Source organism: Callorhinus ursinus, unplaced genomic scaffold (assembly GCF_003265705.2).
Source record: "Callorhinus ursinus isolate GAN/ISIS: 27379988/994484 unplaced genomic scaffold, GSC_fseal_2.0 scaffold10, whole genome shotgun sequence".
Lineage (NCBI taxonomy): Eukaryota > Metazoa > Chordata > Mammalia > Carnivora > Otariidae > Callorhinus > Callorhinus ursinus.
Genome location: NW_027397072.1, coordinates 79,238,184 through 79,265,886, shown reverse-complemented (window position 1 = coordinate 79,265,886; position 27,703 = coordinate 79,238,184). Strand labels below are relative to the sequence as shown.

At 41.8% G+C, this 27,703-nt stretch overlaps 1 protein-coding gene across 1 annotated transcript in view; it reads left to right on the top strand.

The window, feature by feature from the left end:
* Positions 1-6,879: 6,879 nt before the first annotated feature.
* REV1 (REV1 DNA directed polymerase) overlaps positions 6,880-27,703 on the top strand; it is a 100,565-nt gene continuing 79,741 nt past the window's right edge. Inside the window, exon 1 of the mRNA XM_025869001.2 lies at positions 6,880-7,091. The gene's annotated coding sequence lies outside the window, so the exon portion shown is untranslated. The remainder of the gene's footprint in view (positions 7,092-27,703) is intronic.

Below are 27,703 nucleotides of genomic sequence, written 5' to 3'. Positions count from 1 at the left end.
CGACTAGCCCCAAATTAAGTGGCTCATTAGTGGCGGAGTCAGAACCAGAAACTAATTCTGTTCCTACAACAGAACTGCCCCTCCATTGAAAGTGCTGTTTATGTTTGAATACCATCAGTATGTCATCATTCTCAGAACATGTGTTTTAATCTTTTTTTCCCTTCAGTATTTGTGTTTGAAACACCCACAAAAGGGAAGGCTTCCAATAAAATCCAGAAACAGACTCCATCCTTGAAGGTCCCTGCAGGTTCCTGGAGTCACTAATGATAGAGGGAGTGGTAAAAGTCCCCGGGTTTATTTTCAGTTCTCGCACTGATTTGGTGTATAACTTTGGGAATATTCTTCCCCTGGGCTTTCCTAATGTGTTGGATTCTAGTTATAGACAGATCCCATGAAAGACCTTGTCTAAGTCACAAAACAAGACATACAGCATCATTTTGGATATGAAATTTGGGGGAGTCTACTTACTTTTAGTCCAGAAATGTGATCCTTATGTCTCTCATCTAGTTCAAAGTACATTTCTAATCCTCTCCCACTAAGCCCAAGATTCAGGGCAGTTTAGAGTGTTCCTTGGGTTTGCTTACTGTTCCAGTGAAATTTCCCCTGATAAGTTAGGCCTATGTCCTTAGGCAGCTTTCTCCATTTGGTGGGATCAGCCCCTGAGGTCAAGTTCTGCTAAAGCCCCACAAATGGCCCCAGGTCATGGGAATTGGCTAGCCCCTAGGAAAGTTGAGTTGAGAGCTATGTTGTCCTAAGTCCCGGCTTTGTTCTTTGTGATGTCAGTAGAGAAAGATGGACTGCTCTAACTCCCTATGGTAAGTTTGATCAACCTTCCAGATCGGTGAAACACAGATCTTTAATCTTAGTAGGTGCCCCTTGGCTGCAAATTATGGATACCAACTTGCGTCAGCTGAAGCTGGAAAGAGAAATTTACTCCAAGGACCACAAGCCTATGTAGTTCCCTCCCTCCGTCACTGCTTTGCTCCATGAATTTGCTGCAAGAATTTGCAAGAATAAGCTTCCTGACCCCAGCCTATACATTCACGTGGAGCTCTTGAGTTAGCCTGCCATTTGAAGATTCCCTCTCTCTGCTTGAATTCCAAATTCTCTGGGAATGTCTTCCCAGCTGAGACCTAAGCTAAATGGAGGTAGAATTATGTGTTAAATTTATGTGTTAACACAGTTAATGATGTGTGGTTCTTTGTGACTCTCTAACCTAAGAATAAATGTTCACAAGGGTGTACCCTCAAATTCAAAGATACACACAGAGACACATGCACACTCACACATGCTCACATTGTCAAAGCGATGTATTTTTAAATGATTATGGCATACTTTTTTTCCAGGCCGGTGCCCAGTGGTAGTGTTCCCAGGCAACTCGTGAATAAAATGCATTGCTTCATGCAAGAGAAGAAGAATTAGAGAGAGAGGGGGAAGGCAGGAAGAAAAATCTACCACTCACATAGATTGTTGATCTACCTCAGGCAGAAAACACAGGCTCTGAAACATCTAATATAAGCATTATGAAGGACCAACTGACCTGATCATACTAGAGAAATAATCATTTGTTAATTTAAAAAATAAACAAACAGGGGCGCCTGGGTGGCTCAGTTGGTTAAGCATATGCCTTCGGCTCAGGTGGTGATCCCAGACCGAGTCCCGCATTGGGCTCCCTGTTCAGCAGGGAGCCTGCTTCTCCCTCTCCCACTCCCCCCACCCCTCGTGCTCTCTCACTGTCTCAAATAGATAAAAACTTCTTAAAAAAACAAACAATAAAAATAAACAAACAAGGAGACTTTCTGTTAAACTTTGGGTAGAAGACACATTTTCTCTGTCCCTTTCCAAATCTCACAAAAATGACTATAAAAGGTTTTGTTTTGTTTTCTAAAAGGGACTCAAACACACAAGGAAGAGGAGAATGGGAAAGGAGAGACAGCAACAAAAGTTTGGAAGCTGGAAATCAGAAGGAGGCATAGCAATTCATCTGGCGAGCCAGGGGCCAGGAGAAGCTGAATGCAAAGAGCTGCTGGTGGGGCAGCAGGAGGAGCAATCTGAGAAATCTCAGGCGTTGGGAGCACCAAGTGCCTCCGAAGGTAGGGGTGAAGGTGAGAGACTGGAAACAGGAAGATTCTTGAAAGTCTGATCCTCTTCTTCATCCCCATTCTTCTGGTTGTTCAGGCTGAAAACCTACATCATCTTTCACACCCTGTACCCCACAGGCAACCCATCAGCAAATCCCATTGGCTCGATCTGAAAACCCCCTTCAGAGTCTGGCCCTTTTTCACCACCTCCACCACAACCGACCTAGATCAGGCCACCATCACCTCACACCTGAATTCATCTTCCTCTCCTCTTATTTTCCATTGTGTCAATTAAGACTGTCCCCACCAAGTCACTAGTAACCTCCACATTGCCAAGTCCAATGTTCATTTTTGGTCTTGTCTTCCTTGAATTATCAGCAGTGTGTGACTCAGTCGATCTTTCTTTCATCCTTGAAATACTCCCCCACTACTTTATTTATTTATTTATTTATTTATTTATTTCGGTCTTGCAGAACACTACTCTCTTTTCCTTCTCCTTCTTACCTCACTGGCAGCTCATCGTTTTCAGTTTCCTTTAATGGATCCCTCTCTCCTCGACAGCATCCTCATAGTAGCGCTGTCTCGGTCACCAAACATCTCTCTATATACTCATTCCCTAACGGATTGTATCCAGCTGCATGGATTTAAACATCACCATAAACTAACAACTCCAAAATGCAGATCCCTCAATGCGGACATCTTCCCAAACTCTACCGTTGAATCTAACTGTATATTCAACATCCCCATTTGCGTATCTGATGGACATCTCAAACTCAACATGACTAAAACAGAATTCCTGATTCTGCCCCCCACCCCCCCCACCAAACCCCCTCTGCTTTTCCTCTAATCTTCCTCACATGGCAGCCACAGGAATTCGCTGTCCTTAGATACTGAAGCATATTCCCTACTCAGGGCTTTTGAACCTGGAATTCCCTTCTCCAAGATACCCACATGGCTTCTTTCCTTACTTCCTTCTGGTCTCTGCTCAAAAAGCTCCTTACCAAAGAGGGCTTTCCTTACCCAATAAAGATATCAAGTTCCACTTCCCCAGAGAACTATAGAAGTTGATCCTAAAATGAAAAAAATTAGCAAGCAAGAATAGCTAAGAAAACCCCAAAAGAGAAGAATAATAGTGGTAGCCTTATTTGATTAAAAAACAAAACAAAACTTTAAACAACTACTGGTGTGGGGGCACCTGGGTGGCTCAGTTGGTTAAGCGTCTGACTCTTAATTTCAGCTCAGGTCATGATCTTGGGGTCTTGGGATTGAGCCCCATGTTGGGCCTCTATACTCAGCAGGGAGTCTGCTGGAGATTCTTTCCCTCTGCCTCTACCCCTCCCCCTACTCACGCTCTAAACAAACAAATAAATAAATAAAAATAAAACCTTAAAAAAAAACTACTGAGGTGTGTTACAGGACATAGGCACCAACTTGAAGGGGCTATAACTGGCCAAATCTGGAACAATTTATACATCAAAAAGAATGAGTATAATCACTTGCAAGATTACAATAAATAAATAAATATTTATGAGTATATTTGAATTTTGAGGGAAAGAAGAAAAGCAGAGAAAGAAAAAGCTCATTTACCACCATTGGCGGTAACTATTAGATAATACTTTTCTACAAATATTAGTAATTAAAGGGAAGGAATTAAGCATTTACCCTCCTTTTCAAGGAGAAATGGTAGTTTATCCCCAGTAGATAGGGACAGTTCTTTTTTCCAGAAAAATGCCAACTATTCAATGTGGGAAAAATTATGGAATGAGAAAATCCCTTCTTTGCACCCCAGTAAAACAACTGATTCAGTCCAAGATCATCCATGAATACTGAGACCATTAGGTTAAAAAATTGTTGAAGAGACTGTTCACTTGATAAAAAGTACTGCTCCACAGTATGCACAGGGGAAAACATGCTTTTACAATGGTGAGATCTGGCTGTAACCACCTAGTTAGGTATTTAACTTATTATCAGTAGTAATACTTCCTTTCGAGGAAGCCTCCCTGACATCCTTTCTATGTTCCCATAGAACACTTCCCAATAGCAGCCCTTAACCTGTACTGCAAGGGCCTCCCTTCCTACACTGGAAACTTTTCCGGAGCAGGAAATGCATTTTGTTCCCTGTTGACCAAAGAGTAACTGGTATTCAGAACGCTCATCATAACTTAATTGTTGAATCATCCTGAATTTTGTGAGCTACGTTGTTCAAATATAGATATGTATATACCTGTCCCTGGTCTTTTTTTACTCTGTAGAAACAGATTATGTGTTTAGAAGAATTAAGTCTTGGTAAACCAATTCTGGTTCCAAATTCCTTTCTAAGTTTCTGTGGGTTTGTGCTCATTCTTCCTTGTTATTATTTCGTCTTTCAGCATAATGTCCTGAATGCCTTACAACGATCAGCACAATCATTCTTTCCCATGAGTAAATCACAGGAGTTACTGTGTGTGTATCACCCAAGGGATTTAAGTACAAATCTCTGTTTTTTAATGGTTTTGTGTTCTTATTTTGTTTTTGGTATTTGAGAGACTGGATGTGTTTTCAAGGAAAGTTTCCACCAGATACAGAGGTTAAAGGATAATAGAGCCATGTCCTTTCCCAGGGCAGTCCTGCAAGAGTCTGCACTTTCATAGGCCCCTTGAGATGTCAGTAATGATAGAAATCTCAAAATAAACAAAAATAACTTTTAATGAAGCTCAGAAAAGAGGAATAAGGTGGAGTAGCCCAAAGCATCTCCCAAGTGTGGGAGTCCAGGGTGGCTCTCTCAGTTGCACTACCCAAAGGTCAGGCCAGCTCCCCTTAGACGAGAAAGATAGTCCTCATGAGAATAAATGGAAGTAAATGAAGGAATGAATGTAGGTGACTGGACAACATTGAAAGAAAGGGCTCCTCAGACATTATGTAATATATTATGGGAGAGCAAGACACAGAATGTTCTAGAATGGGCAAAAATAAAAGAAAACTGACAAAATTGTATGAAGGATTCTGGAGTTTGTATACATTTTATTTACATACTCCTCATCTCTTTGTTCTATTTTATCTAAAGAGCAATGTGATTTTTTTCTTCCTTATCAGAGGCTTTCTACTACTTAGCACTAAAATGCAGTCATTCCATCTTACTATATTCTATAAAGGTGTTACCAAGGCCAGTTAGCTAAGTGTTTGTGTTTCTTTCTTGAGAAAAAAAAAAAAAATCTTTGACTCTAAAAGGAGAGAGTGGGAAAGAAAATTGCAATTGAAATACAATGGTACATTTCCTGTAGAGTTCCCATGATTTTTTTTTTCAATTTGAAATTCGAGTTTTGCCATTTCTTGTTAACAGAATGCTGCCATTAGAGATATACATTTAAAAATTAATAAGGGTTGCTACTGTTTTTCTGTGGGATCTCAGCAGATGAGGATACCCTTAGTTGCATTGGGCAATTGGTTGTGAGCCTGCTGAAATTATGCCATTTGTATTAAATTATGACGTCTCAGAAAAACACACCACCTGATTTTGCTAGGTTAGAGACAAGAAAACCGAAGTTGGAAGTCTATCTCTAAGTCTATAAAATGGCAAACCCCGAAAAGGCTAGAATAAAAGAAACAAGTCATTCGAATATCCTCTGAGTTACCAGTGTTTAAGTCTCAGCTCTGCAAAATCAGTTTTCAAGAATACTGTTTCCTAAGTACGTGCAAACTCTTCAAGTATCTTAGTAAGGGAATAAGGAAAAAGTATTGAGCTTTTGCACGGAGGTTCGCTTCATGTTTGTTCATTACAACAATAAAGACTATAATAGCATTGTGGGATCTCTTGGCAGAGCGACACTGCCAAAAGGGGGGAAATGGTCCTTATGGAACAATTGTCTTCTGCCGGAAGGCCCTCAATTAAAATTGTGTTTGAGCATACACAATATACGATTTTTTTTTTTACGTTAGTAGAAAATTGCTTTCGCGTGTAACTCCAGTGCTGCACGTGGGATAGGATACCTGCTGTAGAAATATCCAGGTGCAATCCCGGGCGGAAACTCATAGGACAAGAAATGGTGTTTGTGTCCCTGCGGGAGCTGGCGATAAATCGCTTACACCCCGTGGTGCAGTGTTCATTCTCGCTAACCTACGTGGGCCACGATTCTCGGTTGCTCCCTGACGGAGGAAAGTGTCAGTTCATGTGTGTCCCTTTCTCCGCTAGATGTCACTGTAAATCAATCGCTTGTGGAGAGGGGACCCGTGTGTTTCTCGTTATCTTCAGACAGTACCAGGGTTTAAAGCCTGGTCGGTCCCCGTACTTGTCTCCTCCCAGAGTGGACAGCCCATCGCGGGACGGGGGCGGCGGGGACTCTCCGAAGCGAGGGCAGCGCCCCCTCGGAAGAGGCAACCGACGCGCCGCGACCCAAGCGGGAGGCGCGCAGGTTGCGGGGTTGCGGGGTTGCGGGGTTGCGGGGCTGGCTGCGCGATGCGGAAGGCGGGCCCGCGCCACACTCCTCTCCGCCCCCGCGAACGAGACGGTCACGTGCCGGGGAGGTGCTGCCCCCAGCGGGCGGTGGCGGGAGGGCGGGGCGAGGGCGGGGCCGGGCCGGCAACCGCAGAGCTCCGAGGCGCCGCGCCCGCGGTGCGGGAGTCGCCCGGAGCAGGGTGCGTACCGGGCGCGTGCGCCGCGCTGGGGTGAGTGCGAGCCGGGGCGGGGACAGTGGCTCGCCAGCCGCGCGCGCCGGCCCGGCCAGCGCAGGCGGGGAGGGCAGGGGGAGGAGCCAGGGAGCGCGCAGGCCGTGGAGGGGGAGGGGAGGGGCGGGGCGGAGCTGCGACGCGCGCGCCCGCCAGAGTAGGGGAGGGGAGCAGCCGCTGAGCGCGCGCAGGGCCGGCCGCCGTGAGCGTGGGGCGAGCGTGGGCCGCGGCGCAGCGGTGTGACTTCTTCGCGCGACCCTCCTCCCGGCCCCCGGCGGGGGCACTGTGCGGCGGCCGTAGCGGCGCCGGAGCCCGCGAGGCCGAGCAGGCGGCCGTGCCCGGGCATGGTGGTCCGTGGCAACGCGGAAGGTGAGCGACCCCCGAGCCGGCGGCGGGGGTGGGGGAGGGGTGGGACCGGACACGCGTCGCCCGGAGGCGCCGCAGACCCGCCCGGCGGCGGCCCGAGCGCGGACGGCCTGAGGCGGGGCTGGGGAGGGCGCGCCGGCCCGGGCACCGCAGGCCGTCCTCTCGCGGCCTGGGCGGCCCGCGGCGTCCCCGAGCGCGGCAGCTGCCGGGTTATGTAACGCGTGACCTCCCCTTCTCCCTCCGCCATGGCGAGGCCGGCCGGGCGCCGCCGACCCCGCCGCCCGCGCACGGCCGCCAGGCACCGGAGACTCGCACGTCGCCCTTCCTTCGGTGCTCCCCGGGTCCCGCCGGCGGACGCCACCCCCGGCCCCGCTGACACCGCCCCGCAAACTCCTTCCTCCTGCGTCGGCGCCTGGGCCGGCCTTTCAGCCCCGCGCCATTCATTCGTGCGCGCGTTCGGTCGTAGGTTCATCAAGCATCGCAGGATGTCGGCCGGGGCCGGGCGCTGGTGTTCTCCGCCCGGCCTCCCGCCACGCCATCCCTCTCCCCACCCCGTGACCCCGGCATCAGACGCCCCTCCCCCGCACTGGGGTCTCAGAAATCTGTGTTGGACTAGCTGAAGGCAATTTTTATTCACTTAGTTTTCCTTGTTACCTGTTTCCTTAATATGCAGGGCACCTTTCCCCAACTGTCCTTACAACTGCCTTTTTCACACGTCCACTCGCTATTAAAATGATTGAGCCCCTGGTAGACCGAAAGGGGCTTTTCCTTGTATATTTCAGTGCACTTGCTACCTACACCCAGTCTGTGAGGAAATAAAATATCTTAATATATCAAGAGTCCCCCTGTTTAAAACAAAATAATTGCAGATGGTGTAAGTTTACTGTTTCTGTCTTTCACGCATTCGCAGGTCATGTATAGAGTGGCAATGGTATCGTTTAGGTGAAAAAAATGTAGACTAGCACATCCCATAAAAGGACCTGTAACTGACTTTTAAGGACTTTAACGGTTCTTAATTATCTGTGTCTCTCTGGGCTGTCTGGCCTCTCCGCTTTAGTCTCCAAGAGTTAGCTCTTTCTTCTTTAGAATTGGGCACACCATAACGTTGGTTCTTGCTGTGGAGAACACGGTAATCCAGCCGTTGGGAGAACGGTCGACCTGCTTCCCAAACTTGCGTTTCTGCTTTCCCACATAGCCTTGTCTTAGCCAGTGCAAGTGCTGCTAGCAAGTGGTTCCCTCCCTGTGTTTCCTGTGCTGGATTCTTGGAGATTCACTTAAAGTCCCTCTTGGATGAATTTTTCTCAGGTTTAGGAGGATCTCCATTCAATTCTTAGGCTATTTATTTGCCACTCAGATTCTACCTGCTACGTTATGATTATCTTCTTGTCCATACCCTCTTTTTCTCTTATCAGTCCATACCAAGCTAGGCTGTTGCCATAGAACTTGACTCCTATTTTATGGTAAACAATACATAATTAAGATTTTTTCTTTTTCCCTAAAAAGGTAGGAATCACTCTTTTAGGATTAGTGTTTATGATATTTCAAGTGGAAAATAACCTTTCAAAATAATGTGTTTGAATAGTTAGGATCACTCAATTTTCCCCACTCAAACTGCGAAAGTCAGTTCTACATAAAAGAAAGAAACCCTGTCCTCACCAGCAACAAGCTAGTCATTAATAGTAAGTTGGGAAGACTACATGTATTTGATAGTTCTGTCTTTGACAGTTGCTGTAGTGGAAAGATCAGAACTTTCGAGTTAGATGTAGGTGTAAATTCTGGTTTATTAGCTGTGTGACCTTCGACAATTTAAGTTACCAATATTTGGTTTTTTCCTCAAGTGTAGAATGAAGACATTATTTCCTACCCTGGATAGTTAAGGATTAAATGAGCCTTTAACTGTAAGGCATCTAGTGAGTACCTGGTACACAGTAATGCTCAATAAATACATACATATTCCCTCTGGTATATTTTTTATTGCAATTCACGGTCTAGAATGAGCCAGGATATGCTGGAAACAAAGCATGAGAAGAGAGCTGATCAGAAGAGGTGCTAGGTACTCCTTATCTCCAAGTTAATGAAGGAGCGCTAAGCTAAACAATAGTAAAGCTCTTTCTTTCTGTTTCTCAAGAATGTACACATGTATGTGGCATATTATACATTATAGAATGTTGAACAGAACACTTATAAATGAAGGAAATACGTTTTTTGGTTTTTTTTTTTTTTTTTTTTTTTTAGAGAGAGTGTGCGAGCGGGGCCAGGATAGGGGAGCAGAGGGAGAGAGAGAATCTTAAGGAGGCTCCACTCGGGGTTTCATCTCATGACCCTGAGATCATGACCTGAGCGGAAATCAAGAGTTGGACGCTTAACTGACTGAACCACCCAGGTGCCCCTGAAGGAAATATGTTTTAATCTTTTTTTCTCCTAAATATAGCACCAACTGAAGCATTAACTTGGATATTAAAAAAGAATCTGATTTTTTTTTTCAAAGTCAAGTCAGGAAGGGGGGATGAGGATGAAGGGAGGAAGCATATTTTAAAAATTCTTTTTAGACAGTTGGGTCGCATGCTCTTCTTTTAGTGTCTCACCTGCTTACGAACAGTACATGAATCCTAGTCTGAGTTCCAGTATTGCTTCCTTAGACTGTTGGGACAGTGCCCTCCCTGGTATCCCTGATTCTTTTGCTTTTCTTCCTGATTGATCCCCACATAAGAATCAGAACGATCTTTTTATTTTTTTATTTTATTTATTTGAGAGAGAGAGAGCCGGCACAAGTGGGGGGAGGAGCAGAGAGAAGGAGAGGGCCAAGCAGACTCCCCGCTGAGCCTGCCGCTGTGCTCCATCCCAGCACCCTGGGGTCGTGACCTGAGCCAAAGTCAGACGCTTAACTGACTGAACCACCCAGGTGCCCCCAGAGTGAGCTTTTTAAAGACATAAATCATACTGTCATTCTTGTGCTCAAAAGCCTCTAAAAGCTTCCTGTTATCCTTAGTATTGAATCAGAACGCCTTACCACAGCCCCTCAGGGCATTACGTGATTTGGCAGCTGCCAGTCCTAACTAAACCTCTTACCGTGTGACTCTTCATTGCCCTGCCCCAGTCCCTTGGTCCTTTTGCCATTTCTTGAACTAACCCAACTATTCCTACCTTAGGGGTGTAAAACTTTCTCTTCTCTTAGTTGGGCCACCCCTTCCTCCTGGTGGTTATCTTGCCTTTACATCTTCTGTTTGCTGGTCAATGTCATCACCTCATAGAGGCCTTCCTTGATCCCTAAAATAGAAGCCAGCCCCTCCCTCTGCCACTTTTGATGCTGTCATTTTAATTTTTGTTCATAGCAGTTATTGCTAGGTGAAGATACACTGTTCACTTACTTACCAATTGTCTCCATACACTTGTTTGCTTCAAGGCCTCTCTCCCACTAGAGGGCAGGGGCCTTGTCTGACTTGTTCTCACAGCTCTATCCCCAGTGTTCAGAATTCTACCTGAATTGGTAGATTTAGATTGATGCTCAACAAAATTTGTTAAATGAGTGAATGGTATACTTAATTTAAACATTGTTCTGGAATCAGACAGCCTGGGTCAGAATCCTGTCTCCTACTGTTTACTGATTCTGTAGTCTTGGGCAAGTTAATATCTTTTGATGCCTCAGTTTGCTCATCTGTGAGATGGGGACCATGTGTACCTTATAGGATTATGGTGAGTAATAATTGCATTAATGTATGTAAAGTGCTTAGAACAGGGTTATTTTATAGTTTCTAGAACAGTATTTGAAATTAACTTGGGAACATTCACTTAGGATTTTGTGTTTTTGCATGAGACAGAGGTATAAGCCTTGAATTTTGTATTTATTTCGGTGTTATTTTTGGCTACCAAAGTCATATTTATGGAACTCTTATTTAAAATAAATATATTTTGTGGATGTCTAGAATGGATTAAAAATAAACTGTTGGGGATGGCGACTAGTATTGGTCTTAATGTGGAAGTCAGCTTTTTCATTCTTAGATCTGTGGAAGATGCTAGAAGAGATTATCTTAGCAGCTGCCCACCAGAGTAGCTTTTACATATTTCCCTTTGAAGTTTTGCTGGAGATAGGACCGTGGTGATAAAAGGACTTGCTGGAAGCTGAAGACAGAAAATCCTTGAAGATCCAGTTGAAGGATGAGCCCTGTAGTATTTGGGAAAGGAGAGGTGTTTTATCATCTTTTGTGTTCAGTTTCTGCTATTTTTTGTTATGGATTTTTCCTCCAAAATTGTGTTTGGTTCTTAATGAGAACCTATAGTGACCCAACTATACTTCATATCTTTTTTTTTTTTTTAAGATTTGTTTATTTATTTTGAGAGAGAGAGAGAGAGCACATGCTTAGGGCAGAGGGGTAGGGGGAGAGGGGGAGAGAGAGTCCCAAGCAGACTCCACACCAAGTGTGGAGACCGACAGGGGGCTCAATCTCATGACGCTGAGATCAAGATGCTGAGCCGGAACCAAGAGTCAGACACCCAACCAACTGCGTCACCCAGGCACCCCTACATCATATCTTTTTTTTTCTTTTCTGTTCATCTTTTCATGATGTGATTTTGATTTTTCTTCAGTATTTTACAGAAATAGAGAAGAAAGAATTAGTGGGGACAAACAATAACTTTGTAATAATAGACACTCTGACTCTGAGCTAATGCAACTTGAATTGTTAGAAACTAAGATTCTCCCTGTAGTAACTGCGCTTGCTTGATACCAGTTATTTTTACTTAGTCCACATATCTTTAGTAAAATACCTCTTTGTAGGAACATGTTTCATTTCTTAGTCTCAACTTTAGCCAGTAGGATCCTATCTGTGGGCCTTAAACTTAGGGGAAAAAAAATCAAAATTTTGCTTCTCTGGGTAACATTTCTTCCAAAATTTAATAATAATTGCTAAGTTATTAAACATTTACTGTGCCTCAGACTCTTCGCTAGGTGCAGTGTCTCATTTAATATAAATAACCCCTCTAAGGTTGGCACAGTTATAAAGAAACAGATGCAGATAATGTTCCTGGGGGCCAGTTACACAGGCAAGAAAGGAGCCAGGATTTCAATCTACTCCTGCCTCACTCCATAACCCAGGGTCATAACCACTTTGCTGTGAGGCACATTAAAATGAGGTTCCTGTTTGGAAACTTGCTATTATGTTTTATCGTGTTGTTTGTGTGTGGTGTTCCTCAAACTGCAAGTAATTTCATTGTGGGTAAATTTTCTTTGGATTTAACTATTATACTTAAATGCCTATATATTCTCTAAGTGAAAAATGGTTTGATAGGTTGATGATAGGCAAAATCATTTTTTTCCTCATCCTATTACAGAGTTACTGAAACAAGTCAAAGCATGTGTGTTATGGAAGGTCAGTTTGTAAATAGTTTGAAAAAGTTTTGTATATAATAGATGTGATGCATTAGAGTTAAGAAAACATGGATATCTTTAAATTTGCTTAAGGCTAAAATTTCAGGTGGCAAGTAAGTAATAAAAATTAGTGATGTGTTTCTGCTGATTATGGAGCAAATCTTTACCATCTTTGTATTTAGTAAGTAAGGAGGGTATTATCCAGTCAAGTTAAAATATGTTTTCTCGTGTAGGCAGGTAGTTGCCTATGCACACACGTTAGTTTGAGTAATTTTTTTAAAGATTTATTTCTTTATTTTATTTAGAGAGTGTGAGCGTGCAAGCAGGGAGAGGGGCAGAGAGAGAGGAACTTTAGCAGACTCCCTGCTGAATACAGAGCCCAAGCAGGACTCCATCTCAGGGACCCTGAGATCACCACCTGAGCTGAAACCAAGAGTCAGACACTTAACTGACTGAGCCACTCAGGCACCCTAGTTTTGAGTAATTTTTTAAAGACCATTCTGGTCTTATGGCTTTATGCTTGAATTAAAGATTAGTTACGGACGGGCAAAAAAGTTCATTGTGATGTGAATGATTTTTACTTGAATCCAGCGTCTGAGTAACCAAAATGTTGCTTAGTGGCTTCAGTCATTCCTGATCAAAACCAAGGTGAAAATGAGCTTTTTGGAGATTTAGTTAGAAAACAATAGCTGAATCTTACATTTTTCTGAAGGCCATCATTTCTACACTTTTGAGATTCCTAAGAATGAACTTAACATATTTTTATCATTTAGGCATTAGTCTTAATTATGATTTAGTTCCTTTCTCTTTTAAATGTTTTTCATCAGACTTCTGAATTTTATCTTAAAATAAGTTCTATTACTTTACGCATTTTTTAAAAAAATTAAATTGGACTATCCTGAATTTTAAAAAATATTTTAAGTTTCTTTAATATTTTTGAAAGCATAACCAAAAATGTCCTTTACTTTTTGTAATGGTTTATACCTTAAAAAGTGCTTTCACTTGGCTTTTTCTCATTCAGTTCCTGTAAGAGAGAGGTCAGACAGTATATCCTGTTGTATAGCTGCAGTGTGATTCTGGCACTAACTACCCAAAGTCAGGGGCGCCTGGGGGGCTCAGATGGCTAAGCGTCTGCCTTCAGCTCAGGTCATGATCTCCGGATCCTGGGATTGAGCCCCATGTCGGGCTCCCAGCTCAGCAGGGAGTCTGCTTTTCCCTCTCCCTCTGCCTCTCCCCCTGCTCATGCTCTCTCTCTGAATCTTTCTGTCTTGGGTGAATAAATAAAATCTTAAAAACAAAACAAAACTTCCCAAAGTTAGGGCAGATATCACAGGTTAAGGGCACAGTCCACAAGATTCTCTTCACTTTAAGATACCCGCTGCAAGCTCCAGGGTTCCCAGGCCACCTGGTACTTCTGACCAACTGGCTACAAATTTGGGAGTTCCCACTACTCCCTCATTTGATAATTTGCTAGAGTGACTCAGAACTCAGGAAAGTACTTGCACGCACTGTACTTGGAATTATGGTTTTATTATAAAGGATACAAATCAGGGCAAGCCAGATGAAGAGATACCTAGAGAGAGGTCTGGAAGGGTCCCAAATTTGAGGCTTCCCACGTCATCAGGGTGTGTTATCCTTCTGCCACATTGATGAGATTACCACCCAGGGGAATTCACCTAAGCCTTGGTGTCCACAGTTTTTACTGGAGTTGTATTACATAGGCATGATTAATTGAATTATTGGCCACATGGTGAATCAGTCTTCAGCTCCGCCCTCTTCCAAGAGATCAGGCTGATATCATGTGGCTCAAAGCCCCAACCCTCTAATCACTTGACTGGCCTTTGTTTTTTCTTTTCTTTTCTTTTCTTTTCTTGCTTTTTCTTCTCTCCTTTTCTTTCTTTCTTTCTCTTTGTTTCTTTCTTTCAAGATTTATTTACTTATTTATTTGAGAGAGAGGGAGAGAGAATCTGAAGCAGACTCAGTGCTGAGCACAGAGCCGGATTCGAGGCTGGATCCCACTACCGCAGTATCATACCTGAGCTGAAACCAAGAGTTGGATGCTTAACTGACTGAGCCACCCAGGCCCCCTTCACTTGACTGGCCTTTCAAGTATGGCTAGTCCCATCCTGAAACTCGGGGCCTACTGGGAGTTCTATATTAATATAAAAAGATGTCCTAGGAGCCCACCAAGGATAATGATTCTCCTATCAGTTGTAAAATTCCAAGGATTTAGAGTCTCCAGGAATGTCCAGGAATGAGGGACAAAGGCCAGCTAAATTTTGTCTTGTACAACAATAGCTGAAGAAGTGTGAACAGACATTTGCCCAATTTCTGACAGTTGAAACTAGAGCATATCTCTGTAGTAGTAGCCCAGTGATCTCCATTACTAAAAATTGTAACAGATAGCATTTGAATATATGTATGTAGAGAGACTGCTTTCTGTTGAAAATTGTAACATTTTCTTTTATCGATATAATTGTGTTTAAAACCTGGATGGACGTTCATTTGAGTCATATACTTAAATAAATTGTGTTGCAGGTAAGTTTATAAACTACATGCTTTTTAGTATTTCAAAAGCTCAGTAATTTTGGCTGTCAGTTTTGTTTTTGGTATATTTGGATTTGTAGTTTTAGACGAGTTGTTATTAGTGTTAAATGAGAGGAAATCTAAATCTGAGGTGAGATTTTGTTAGTGAGGTGGAGGTGTTGATAATGTATCAATTGGTTGTTAGTGTTGTAAAGAGTTTTTAGTAACTTAATTGACATTTTAAATTTCACCTCTTGAGTTACTTGTACTTCTTGAGTTGAGCTGTTCAGGTTTACAGTGTTGAAGGTTGATAATGTTCTTTTGCATATTGTTTATGCCCAGTAAACATCTTATTTCTGATTGTTTCATTTGAAGGGTTATATTACATTCCCTTGGAACTCACTGGATATTTCTCAAAAATAGAGTATTAGCTAAATAAACTGTTTCACTGAGTAAGATTCCTAGTATTTTTTTGAGAAATGCTGCATCTCCTATTTGGAATGTCATATCGTCTTAAAAATTAGTGGGTTTCGCTGGTGGTAGTTTTTTTTTTTTTTTTTTTTTAAGATTTCATTTATTTGAGAGAGCGTGAGAGAGAAAGCATGAGAAGGGGGAGAATCGGAGAAGCAGACTCCTTGCTGAGCGGGGACCCTGATGGCGGGACTCAATCCTGGGACTCTGGGACCATGATTAGGCTCAGGAGGCAGAACCTCTCCCGGCTGTGTTCAGCCATCCCCATCCTCCAGCATTCACATATACACATTTACTGTTCCTTTTCTAACTTTTGCAAAGTAAGGTTCACTCCTTAGTATGATATTCAGAATGTAGATCAGACCTGGAATTTGGGGAGAGGGAGTGCAAGGCACAGGATGGGAGCGATCTTGTTACCTGTAATCTAATCAAAACCTTGATCTGGTGAGTTGCATTTACTCCTGTTATTGTGAAATTCTTTATTTAGTTTATATTATAGCAGTTTTCTTTCTCTTTGGTATGCTTGGTCTCATCTGGACTTCAGTACTTGTCTTTGTTTGCAATTACCACTCTAGATACACTGTAGGCAAAATCTGTGGCTCTCCCACATGAGTATTACCTGGGAACTTTTTAGAAATGGAGATTCCTGGTCCCACTCCAGACTTACTGAATGAGAAACCTTGGAGTTGGGGCTCAGCAGTCTTTGTTAACCGGGCCTCCAAAACATTCTGGTGCATGCTCAAGTATGAGAACTACTGAAGATATAATTCCCTCTTCTTTGATATTACCTCCTTTATTCTCCAGGTATGTTCTGTCCTTGTTACTAAACTTCTGTGACCTTTGGAATCCTTGATTTACTGCAACCTTGAACTTTCCTATGAATAATTATTTGGCTTCCCTGTGAGAAATACCACCTCTTAGTGAAGATCACTGGCTTTTTATTCCGTCTTCTAGCCTCATTTTTTAACCATGTTATCTGCAGAAGAACGTTCTTTTGTTTTACTTTCTAGCTTGAGCCCTGCTTTTTTGGACATGCTAACTCTGAGATGCATGTGGGATATCCTAGTGGAGATATTTAATAAGCAGTTGGGCCACATGGTTTGGAGTTCAGAAAGTCAGGAAAATTGAGGGAAGGTGTTTAGAAACCAGTTAATTTCATTACATCCTGGAGAGTCAAGAGAAGGTGGTTCTTTGTACTTTATTAAAATAGCAGTCTTCATTTCTTTCCTTTCTCTTCTCTGGAAATCTGTAATTACAGGGAAGAAAATTATTAGTAGTTCTTTTAGAACGCCTCCTTCAACTTGTATTCAAATGACTGATTTTGTGAAATCAATCATATTTTTGTATTTTTGTTGTTACAACAAAGAGGATAAGAGAGAAAATTCTTTGTTATATTGGTTTGGGATAGGAACTTTCCTTTTAATAAGATCAGTCTCAAACTGGGACATTACAAATATTGTGCATTTTCAGTTTTAATATATCCAAATATTTTTCGTATACATATTGTTTTTATCTGTGTGTAGTTTATTTAAATACTGACTCTAAATCATAATATTAAAATGCTGAAATGTACTTCTGTTCATTAGGATACAGGCTAAGCTGCTGTAGCAGAAACTTATGAACACAGTGATGCAAATGATATTGAAGTTTTTACCTCTCCTGTAACAGTAGGTGGGCAGTCCATAGTGGGTGAGGGACTGCAGTTTTTGTTTTTGTTTTTTAAGGTTATTCGTGATCTCAGGTTCCTTCTGTTTGCTTAGCCATCCCCTGTGGTACTGTTCTCATTTTCAGGTTGAAGCCAAGTTACCTCATAGCTGCATAACAGAAAAAGAAATACTTTCCTTTAAGAAGATGGCACAGATTTTTTTTTTTTTTTAACATCTTATTCTGCTCATATCTCACTGGCCAGAACTTAGTCACATGGCCATGCCCGATTTTAAAGGAGCCTAGGAAATGTAGTCTCTAGTTGGTAACTCTGCTTCCCACTCAGGGGGGTCGGAGAGGTGTTCTATTACTAAAAGAAAGGGAGAATGAATACTGGAGGACAGTTGTCATTCTGCCACTCCAGAGTTTGGGAGTTCCAAGACCACTCTCATTTCTGATACCAGTTTGTGGATTTGCAAGTTTGGGGATTCCCCAAACCACCCTTAGGGTCAGTAATTCACTAGAAGGACCCAGAACTCTTGAAAACTGTTGTACTCATGGTTATGATTTATTCAGTGAAAGGTATAGATTAAAACCAGCCAAGGGAAAAGGCACATGGCGCACACAGGTGGAACTTGCAGTTGTCCTGTCTCACTGGAGTCTAGGACAGCACTAACTTCTGGCAGCGAGTGACAGTACACACAAAGTATTGCCAACCAGGGAGGCTGATCCAAGCCTTAATGTCCAGAGTGGTTTTCTTTTTTTTTTTTAAGGTTTTATTTATTTATTTGACAGAGAGAGACACAGGGAGAGAGGGGACACAGCAGGGGGAGTGGGAGAGGGAGAAGCAGGCTTCGCGCTGAGAAGGGAGCCCAGTGCAGGGCTCGATTCCAGAACCGTGGGATCATGACCTGAGCCAAAGGCAGACGCGTAACGACTGAGCCACTTAGGCACCCCAGTGTCCAGAGTTTTTATTGGAGTTTGGTCCTACAGTTATGGTTGGCTGCCCACATGGCTGACCTTTAGTCTCTAGTCTCTCAGGAGGTCGATGATGCATGACCCAGAGCTTCCACCATAAATCACATTGTTAGACTATTTGGAGTGGCTCATAGTCCCTAGGTAAACAAAGACATTTGTCAAGCAGGACATTCCAGGGGCTTAGAGATCGCCTCTCAGGAACCAAGGGCAAAGGCTAGACCTTTTTGAGTAAGGTTAAGTCTTCACTAGATAGCCACTTCTGTGGATAGGCACATCTTGTTTTCTGGAAGTATAGACAGTTACATAATATATATGCTTTCATTCAAAAAGCTTTTTTTTTCCTTAAGTAAATAGAGGTGTATAGAATCATGTACATTTTAAAAGCTGCAAGAGACTAGGCTTTGTCAGGTTCAACTCTATCGACAAATGAAAGAACTGGGATCCGACTGCTTGTGACTTAAGGTCAGAGAACCAGTTAACAAAGTTGATATTGTATCTGGATCTCTACTTTTTATGAGTATGGACTACTTATGGTTAGAGTCTAGATGGAACCTTATTTGTAGGACCCATTTTCTTTGTCCATGCATATACCATACATACCTGGGAGCTACTATACCTGACCCAGACAGGTGCTGGATTCAAAGCATCTGTTTTGTTGAATTGTATTAGGCTGGTTCAATTCAAGGTAAGTATTCTTACTTTTCAGAAGTTTATTATATTGATAGCATTGTTTTTCCACTGAAGATTGGTAACAGTTTTGTACAAGTTAAGTGTGATTTTGCACCACCAACCAGCAATGCAGCCTTATTGAAAGCCTGTAGTCTTTCTACCCAAGGAGGAAACTGTGTGCAAAATAACTGTATTTGGACTACCTCCTCCACAGATTTTTGTGAACATAAATAGTAAATATAAAGATCTCTTTGAAAAAAATCTTAAGTACTGGAAATGTAAAATATTCCTAGTGGTATGTTTAAATTTAAAATTTAATACTGAAAGGAAAGAAATATAAAGTATCAGTCAAAAGAATTTTTTTTTAAGATTTTATTTATTTGAAGAGAGCAAGCCAACACAAGTGGGGTAGGGGCAGAAGGGGAAGCAGACTCCCGGCCATTGTGGGGCTCCATCCCAGGACCCTGAGATCATGACCTGAGCTGAAGGCAGATGCTTAACCAACTGAGCCACCCAGGTGCCCCAAGAGGGGAAATTTTTAAAAGATGGTGAGAATATGGTCATTTTCTCCCATTTTCTATTTCCTGTATTTCTCAGTTTTCTGCAGTAAACATGTAGTTCTTTTATAAGTAGAGCAGGGGGAACTTTTTAAAAAGGAACACCTAGCAAGACCAAATACCAGCAACATGACAAAGCAGTGTATATACACAAGTCACAAATAGGGTGGATAATAGGCAATTTTTCAAGAAAAGCTGGAAAGATCAGACTCACTTCTAGAAAAGGTTTGTGTACCCAAGTCTATCATTTGTTGTTTAGACAGTGCTGTGTATATTGTAGCCACTTTTATTTGGGTGGTTTAAAGTTCTTTGATTTCTGTATTTATTTGGTGTTGATCAAGAAGGTATCTCCTATAATATGGGGATTGTTTCACTGCAGCAGAAAAACGGTCAGAAGAACATGTCTCAGTATACTGAAGATGAAGGAGCCAGGTTAAAAAGTTTTTTAAAAGGGTCCTATTAGGTTAGGAATAATACCTGGTTGAAATATCTTGACGTTTTATTTTTATATATTTTTCAAAGGTATTTTAAATACACACAGTATTTTATTATTTACATCCTAGCCTTAGGATGTAAACTGTCAGTTTGGTTTTGAATCCCTAAAAGCAAGTATATGGTAAAGTCTAGAGCCACTAGTTGTGCTTCTTGGAAATAGTTACAAGGGCCTAATGTCCATCACCTGGGTGTCTGGTTTGTGTTTTTATTTTTATTTATTTATTTATTTATTTTTTAAAGATTTCATTTATTTGACAGACACAGCGAGAGCAGGAACACAAGCAGGGGGAGTGGGAGAGGGAGAAGCAGGCTTCCCGCTGAGCAAGGAGCCCGATGTGGGGCTTGATCCCAGGACCCTGGGATCATGACCTGAGTCGAAGGCAGACGCTTAACGACTGAGCCACCCAGGCGCCCCTGATTTGTGTTTTGAATAGATTGAGGAGAGTCTTTCCAAAGTCAAATCCTGACTAGTGTGTGGGATACGTCTAGAAGAAGATTCTACTTCCCTGGGTTATGAAATTGAAGAATCTGTGCCCTTGTAATTTCAGCAGTCTGAGAATTGTAGACAAAGATGGTCTCTATGGTTGAATCAAACCAAAACATAAAAATAGCTGTATTTTTCTATTTAAATATTACATAAAAGCTGTTGATCTGCTATTAAAGCCTTTACCATATAAGGACAAGTAAGAGCTGTCGGAGCAGGCATTGTCAAGTCCTGTTAGTGACTGCTACCACTTCATTTACTTAGTCGCTTGCAAGGGCAATACTTGGTCTTTTTTTTTTTTTTTTTTAATTTTATTATGTTACATTAGTCACCATACATTACATCATTAGTTTTTTTTTAAGATTTTATTTATTTATTTGACAGAGAGAAACACAGTGAGAGAGGGGACACGAGCAGGGGGAGTGGGAGAGGGAGAAGCAGGCTTCCCGCTGAGCAGGGAGCCCGATGCGGGGCTTGATCCCAGGACCCTGGGATCATGACCTGAGCTGAAGGCAGACGCTTAACGACTGAGCCACCCAGGCGCCCCTACATCATTAGTTTTTGATGTAGTGGTCCACGATTCATTGTTTGCGTATAACACCCAGTGCTCCATTCAATACGTGCCCTCTTTAATACCCATCACCGGGCTAACCCATCCCCCCACCCCCTCCCCTCTAGAACCCCCAGTTTGTTTCTCAGAGTCCATCGTCTCTCATGGTTCATCTCCCCCTCCCATTCTGATTGGTGTGAGGTGGTATCTCATTGAGGTTTTGATTTGGATTTCCCTGATGCTGAGTGATGTTGAGCACTTTCTCATGTGTCTGTTGGCCATTTGGATGTCGTCTTTGCAGAAATGTCCATTCATGTCTTCTGCCCATTTCTTGATTGGATTATTTGTTCTTTGGGTGTGGAGTTTGATAAGTTCTTTATAGATTTTGGATACTAGCCCTTAATCTGATATGTCCTTTGCAAATATCTTCTCCCATTCTGTCAGTTGTCTTTTGGTTTTATTGACTGTTTCCTTTGCTGTGCAAAAGCTTTTTATCTTGATGAAGTCCCAATAGTTCATTTTGCCCTTGCTTCCCTTGCCTTCGGCGATGTGTCTAGGAAGAAGTTGCTGTGGCTGAGGTCAAAGAGGTTGCTGCCTGTGTTCTCCTTTAGGATTTTGATGGACTCCTATATCACATTTAGGACTTTCAACCATTTGGAGTCTATTTTTGTGTGTGGTGTAAGGAAATGGTCCAGTTTCATTCTTCTGCATGTGGCTGTCCAATTTTCCCAACACCATTTGTTGAAGAGACTGTCTTTTTTCCATTGGATATTCTTTCCTGCTCTGTCGAAGATTAGTTGACCATAGAGTTGAGGGTCCATTTCTGGGCTCTCTATTCTGTTCCATTGATTTATGTGTCTGTTTTCGTGCCAGTACCATACTGTCTTGATGATTACAGCTTTGTAATAGACCTTGAAGTCTGAAATTGTGATGCCACCAGCTTGGCTTTTCTTTTTCAACATTCCTCTGGCTGTTTGGGGTCTTTTCTGGTTCCATACAAATTTTAGGATTATTTGTTCCATTTTCTTGAAATAAGTTGATGGAATTTTGATAGGGATTGCCTTAAATGTGTAGATTGCTCTAGGTGGCATAGACATTTTCACAATATTTGTCCTTTCAGTCCATCAGCATGGAATGTTTTTCCATTTCTTTGTGTCTTCCTCAATTTCTTTCAAAAGTATTTTATAGTTTTCTGAGTACAGATTCTTTGCCTCTTTGGTTAGATTTATTCCTAGGTATCCTATGGTTTGGGGTGCAGTTGTAAATGGGATTGACTCCTTAATTTCACTTTCTTCTGTCTTGGTGTGTATAGAAATGCCACTGATTTCTGTGCATTGATTTTATGTCCTGCAACTTTACTGAATTCCCGTATGAGTTCTAGCAGTTTTGGGCTGGAGTCTTTTGGGTTTTCCGCATAAAGTGTCATATCATCTGCAGAGAGTGAGAGTTTGACTTCTTTGCCGATTTGAATGCCTTTTATTTCTTTTTGTTGTCTGATTGCTGTGGCAAGGACTTCTAGTACTATGTTGAATAGCAGTGGTGATAGTGGACATCCCTGCCGCGTTCCTGACCTTAGGGGGAAAGCTCTCAGTTTTTCCCCATTGAGAATGATACTCACTGTGGGTTTTTCATAGATGGCTTTTATGATATTGAGGTATGTACTCTATATCCCTACACTGTGAAGAGTTTTAATCAAGAAAGGATGCTTTACTTTGCCAAAAGGTTTTTCTACATGAGGATCATATCTTTATTTTCTTCTGTTTCTTTTATTAATGTATTGTGTGGTTTTTTTTTTAAAAGATTCTGTTTGAGAGACAGAATGAGATAGAGAGAGAGTATGAGAGGGGGGAGGGTCAGAGGGAGAAGCAGACTCCCCGCTGAGCAGGGAGCCCAATGCAGGACTCAGTCCCGGGACTCCAGGATCATGACCTGAACCGAAGGCAGTAGCTTAACCAACTGAGCCACCCAGGCGCCCCCTTTTATTAATGTATTGTATCACACTGATTGATTTGCGGATGTTGAACCAACCTTGCAGCCCAGGTATAATAAATCCCACTTGGTTGTGGTGAGTAATCCTTTTAATGTACTGTTGGATCCTGTTGGCTAGTATTTTGGTGAGAATTTTTGCGTCCATGTTCTTCAGGGATATTGTTCTGTAATTCTCCTGTTTGATGGGGTCTTTGATTTTGGGATCAAGGTAATGCTGGCCTCATAAAATGAGTTTGGAAGTTTTCTTTCCATTTCTATTTTGGAACAGTTTCAGAAGAATAGGTATTAATTCTTTAAATGTTTGGTAGAAATCCCCTGGGTAGCCATCTGGCCCTGGGCTCTTGTTGGGAGATTTTTGATTACTGCTTCGATTTCCTTACTGGTATGGGTCTGTTCAGGTTTTCTATTTTTCTGTTTCTTCCTGGTTCAGTTTTGGTAGTTTATACATCTTTAGGAATGCATCCATTTCTTCCAGATTACCTAATTTGCTGGCATATCTGCTCATAATATGTTCTTATAATTGTTTGTATTTCTTTGGTGTTGGTTGTGATCTCTCCTCTTACATTCATGATTTTATTTATTTGGGTCCTTTCTCTTTTCTTTTTGGTAAGTCTGGCCAGGGGTTTATCAATCTTAATTCTTTCAGAGAAGCAGCTCCTAGTTTCATTGATCTGTTCTACTGTTCTTTTGGTTTCTATTTCATTGATTTCTGCTCTGATCTTTATTATTTCTCTTCTCCTGCTGGGCTTAGGCTTTATTTGTTGTTCTTTTCCAGCTCCTTAAGATGTAGGTGTAGTTTGTGTATTTGAGCTGTTTATTGTTTCTTGAGAAAGGCTTGTTTTGCTATATACTTTCCTCTTAGGACCACCTTTGCTGCATCTCAAAGATTTTGAACGGTTGTGTTTTCATTTTCATTTGTTTCCATGAATTTTTAAAATTCTTCTTTAATTTCCTGGTTGACCCATTCATTCTTTTAGTAGGATGCTCTTTAGCCTCCATGTATTTGAGTTCTTTCCGACTTTCCTCTTGTGATTGAGTTCTAATTTCAAAGCATTGTGGTCTGAAAATATGCAGGGAATGAACCCAGTACTGGTTGAGACCTGATTTGTGACCTAGGATGTGATCTCTTCTGGAGAATGTTCCATGGGCGCTAGAGAAGAATGTGTATTCTTTTGCTTTGGGATGGAATGTTCTGAATATATCTGTGAAGTCCATGTGATCCACTGTGTCATTTAAGGCCTTTATTTCCTTGTTGATCTTTTGCTTAGATGATCTGTCCATTTCAGTGAGAGGGGTGTTAAAGTCCCCTACTATTACTGTATTGTTGTCGATGTTTTTCTTTGATTTTGTTATTAATTGGCTTATATAATTGGCTGCTCCCATGTTAGGGGCATAAATACTTAAAATTGTTAGATCTTGTTGGAGAGACCTTTTAAGTACGATGTAGTGTCCTTCTTCATTTCTTATTACAGTCTTTGGTTTAAAATCTAATTGGTATAAGGATTGCCACGCCAGCTTTCTTTTGGTGTCCATTAGCATGGTAAATGGTTTTCCACTCCCTCACTTTCAATCTGAAGGGGTCTTTGGGTCTAAAATGAGTCTCTTGCAGGCAGCATATCAATGGGTGGTCTTGTTTTTTTTATCCAATCTGATACCCTTTGTCTTTAGACTGGGGCATTTAGCCCATTTACATTCAGGGTAACTATTGAAAGATACGAATTTAGTGCCATTGTATTGCCTGTAAGTTGATTGTTACTATATATTGTCTCTATTCCTTTCTGGTCTATGTTACTTTTAGGCTCTCTCTTTGCTTAGAGGACCCCTTTCAATATTTCTTGTAGGGCTGGTTTGGTGATCACAAATTCTTTTAGTTTTTGTTTGTCCTGGAAGCTTTTTATCTCTCCTTGTATTTCAGTGACAGCCTAGCTGGATATAATAGTCTTTTTTTTTTTTTTTAAAGATTTTATTTATTTAATTGACAGAGAGAGAGAGAGACAGCGAGAGAGGGAACACAAGCAGGGGGAGGGTCAGAGGGAGAAGCAGGCTTCCCGCAGAGCAGGGAGCCCGATGCGGGGCTCGATCCCAGAACCCTGAGATCATGACCTGAGCTGAAGGCAGTTGCTTAACCAACTGAGCCACCCAGGCGCCCCTGGATATAATAGTCTTGGCTATTTTTCTCTTTTAGTGCTCTGAATATATCATGCCAGTCATTTCTGGCTTGCCAGGTCTCTGTGGATAGGTCTGCTGCCAATCTAATGTTTCTACCGTTGTAGGTTACCAACCTCTTCTCCCGAGCTGCTTTCAGGATTTTCTCTTTGTCTCTGAGACTCGTAAGTTTTACTATTAGATGTCGGGGTGTTGACCTATTTTTATTAATTTTGAGGGTAGTTCTCTGTGCCTCTTGGATTTTGATGCCTGTTTCCTTCTCCACATTAGGGATGTTCTCTGCTATAATATGGTTCAATATACCTTCTGCTCTTCTCTTTCTTCTTCTTCTGGGATCCAAATTATTGTAATATTGTTTTGTCTTATGGTATAATTTATCTCTCAAATTCAGGGCGGTACTTGGTCTTAGTAAATTAGTTCTTCAGATGGCTTCCCACTGCCTTCTCGTCCAAGGGAAAAAAAAATCCTAGATAACTGCTGTATAGATTTCTTGGAGAAGTAGCCTCTTGCCCAGTGTTGTACTCCAAATGAACATCACAGTTACCCTCTTCTCTGTGGCTTGCCTCTGTGATTCTAGCTGCCTATGGAATGTTTTCCAGTATCTTATGTCCTTTTCTTTTTCTTTTCTTCTTTTTAAAAATTTCATTTTAAAATTTTTAATTGTGGGGAAATCACAGAAAAGTTACCCTTTTAACCATTAAAACAAATTTTTTTTAAGGTTTTATTTGAGATTGAGAGAGCACAAGTGGAGGGCGAGGGGCAGAGGGAGAGGGAGAACAGTCACTGTTGCGGGCTTGATCCCAGGACCCTGAGATCCAGACCTGAGCCAAAGGCAGACGCTTAACCAGCTGAGCCATCCAGGCGCCCCTAGCCAATACATTTTAGAGTTACAGACGTGTAACTAATAGATTAGCACTAATGAAAATGTATTTGGGCAGTTTCTAGATCTGTAGTGGGAATTTTGCTGGTGTGTGAACTGTTTAGAACCATATGTTAATAATTCTTTAGGAAATAGATGGGATCCTACTTTTGCATGAAAATGATTGCTCTTAGTGATTAACATCATTCCATGGGTAGGTATTAAAATCCAGCAGTAATCATAGTAAAGAAGACAGAATGATGTTTTGTTTTGGTGGGATTTGAATAGTTTCTTTAAATGCACATCGGAAGTCCAGAGGGAACTGGTAACTGTCTGCTCCAGCAAAAAATGAAATAAAGTTAGGGGAAAAGTATGAATAAGTAATTTTGATGTATTTTTTAATAAGCAGATCCTTCATAAGACTCTTCATAGGGTTTTGAGTATCCCTGTTAAGAGAGTGGAAGAGTCAGGAAATCTTCAGCATTGCAAGTCATTCGGGGTCCCTCGGCTCATTATAAATACAGCTGCTGTCCCATTTGTGCCTCACCTGGCTAGCTGTTCTTCCGTGTTGACACTGGGGGCTGGGCGTGGCTGCACTGACAGCCTCTCATTTCGTTGGTCTTTATAATTTCATTACTTGAGGGCTAATAGGTGAGTTTTAGCTTATGAATCTTTCGAGGGGTGAAACATTTTCAGCCCCTTTTGTGGTCACATATGGGAACACAGAACACAGCCAACAGTCTTTATCAACTTAGTTTTTTAGTTCATTCATTTTGGTTTTCAGTCTTTTTCAGTTTGAGCTTTTTCTTATTCAGACCTCAGATACTTTAAAACTTACAAAATTGAAGTGGGTTTAGAGAGTGGAATCTTAACCTGCTTGCTGTTTTGCCCCAAATTCTGTTTCCTCCTTGACACATTCATCCCATATATCCAGTTCATGGTTCCACAGGGATTTTACTGAGCACTAATCAGTCAAACTTCGTTTTATAGGTGAAGAGATGTGAGGCTCAGTGCTCTTGGACTCATCCCAAGTCATATAGCTAAGCAATGGTGGAACTGGGATTAAAGCCCAGATCTTGTGTCAGTAAATCTATTGCTCTTTCCATTATGTTGTGTACCATAGATAGCGCATTTATAATAATGATGTTGTGTACTTTATAATTTTCAAAGGGTTTCCACACATGTGGTCTCATTTGATTTTCACTCCGTGACTTGGTGGGGTAGATTAGTGTAATAGCAGCTAATGTTTATTGAAGGCATAATCTGAATGCCAGGGATAAGAGTACTTTTGCATACCTGAATCATTCTTTATCCATTTTTTAATTAGTTTTTAAAAACCTTAGCTAAATTGACTTCTGTGTTGATGCTGGATAAGAAGTCTGTCCACTCCGCACATCGACCTGGTATTGCAGTACTTCAAGAACGGTGCACCCCCAATTAAAAAAAAAAAGTCCATAGGTTATTTTAAGTAGTGCATTACAGTTTCAGAAGCATTTATCACTTCCCTCAAGGTCATCAAGCACTGTGGGACTAGATAGGGAGCCCAGTCTGCAAGAGTTTCATCTAGAAGACACTTTTTATTTACAAGTTTGAAAATTGGCTGGCTTATTGATAAAGGGCATTCTCTTCTTAGTGAGCAGGGTTAGTCAAGAGGACATGTTGTAAGTCAGAAGGTTGCTTGGAAGAGAGAAGATGAGAGTGTATGTATTATTTTTGAGTTTTTTTTTAAGATTTTATTTACTTATTCGAGAGAGAGAGAATGAGAGATAGCACGAGAGGGAAGAGGGTCAGAGGGAGAAGCAGACTCCCTGCTGAACAGGGAGCCCGATGCGGGACTCGATCCTGGGACTCCAGGATCATGA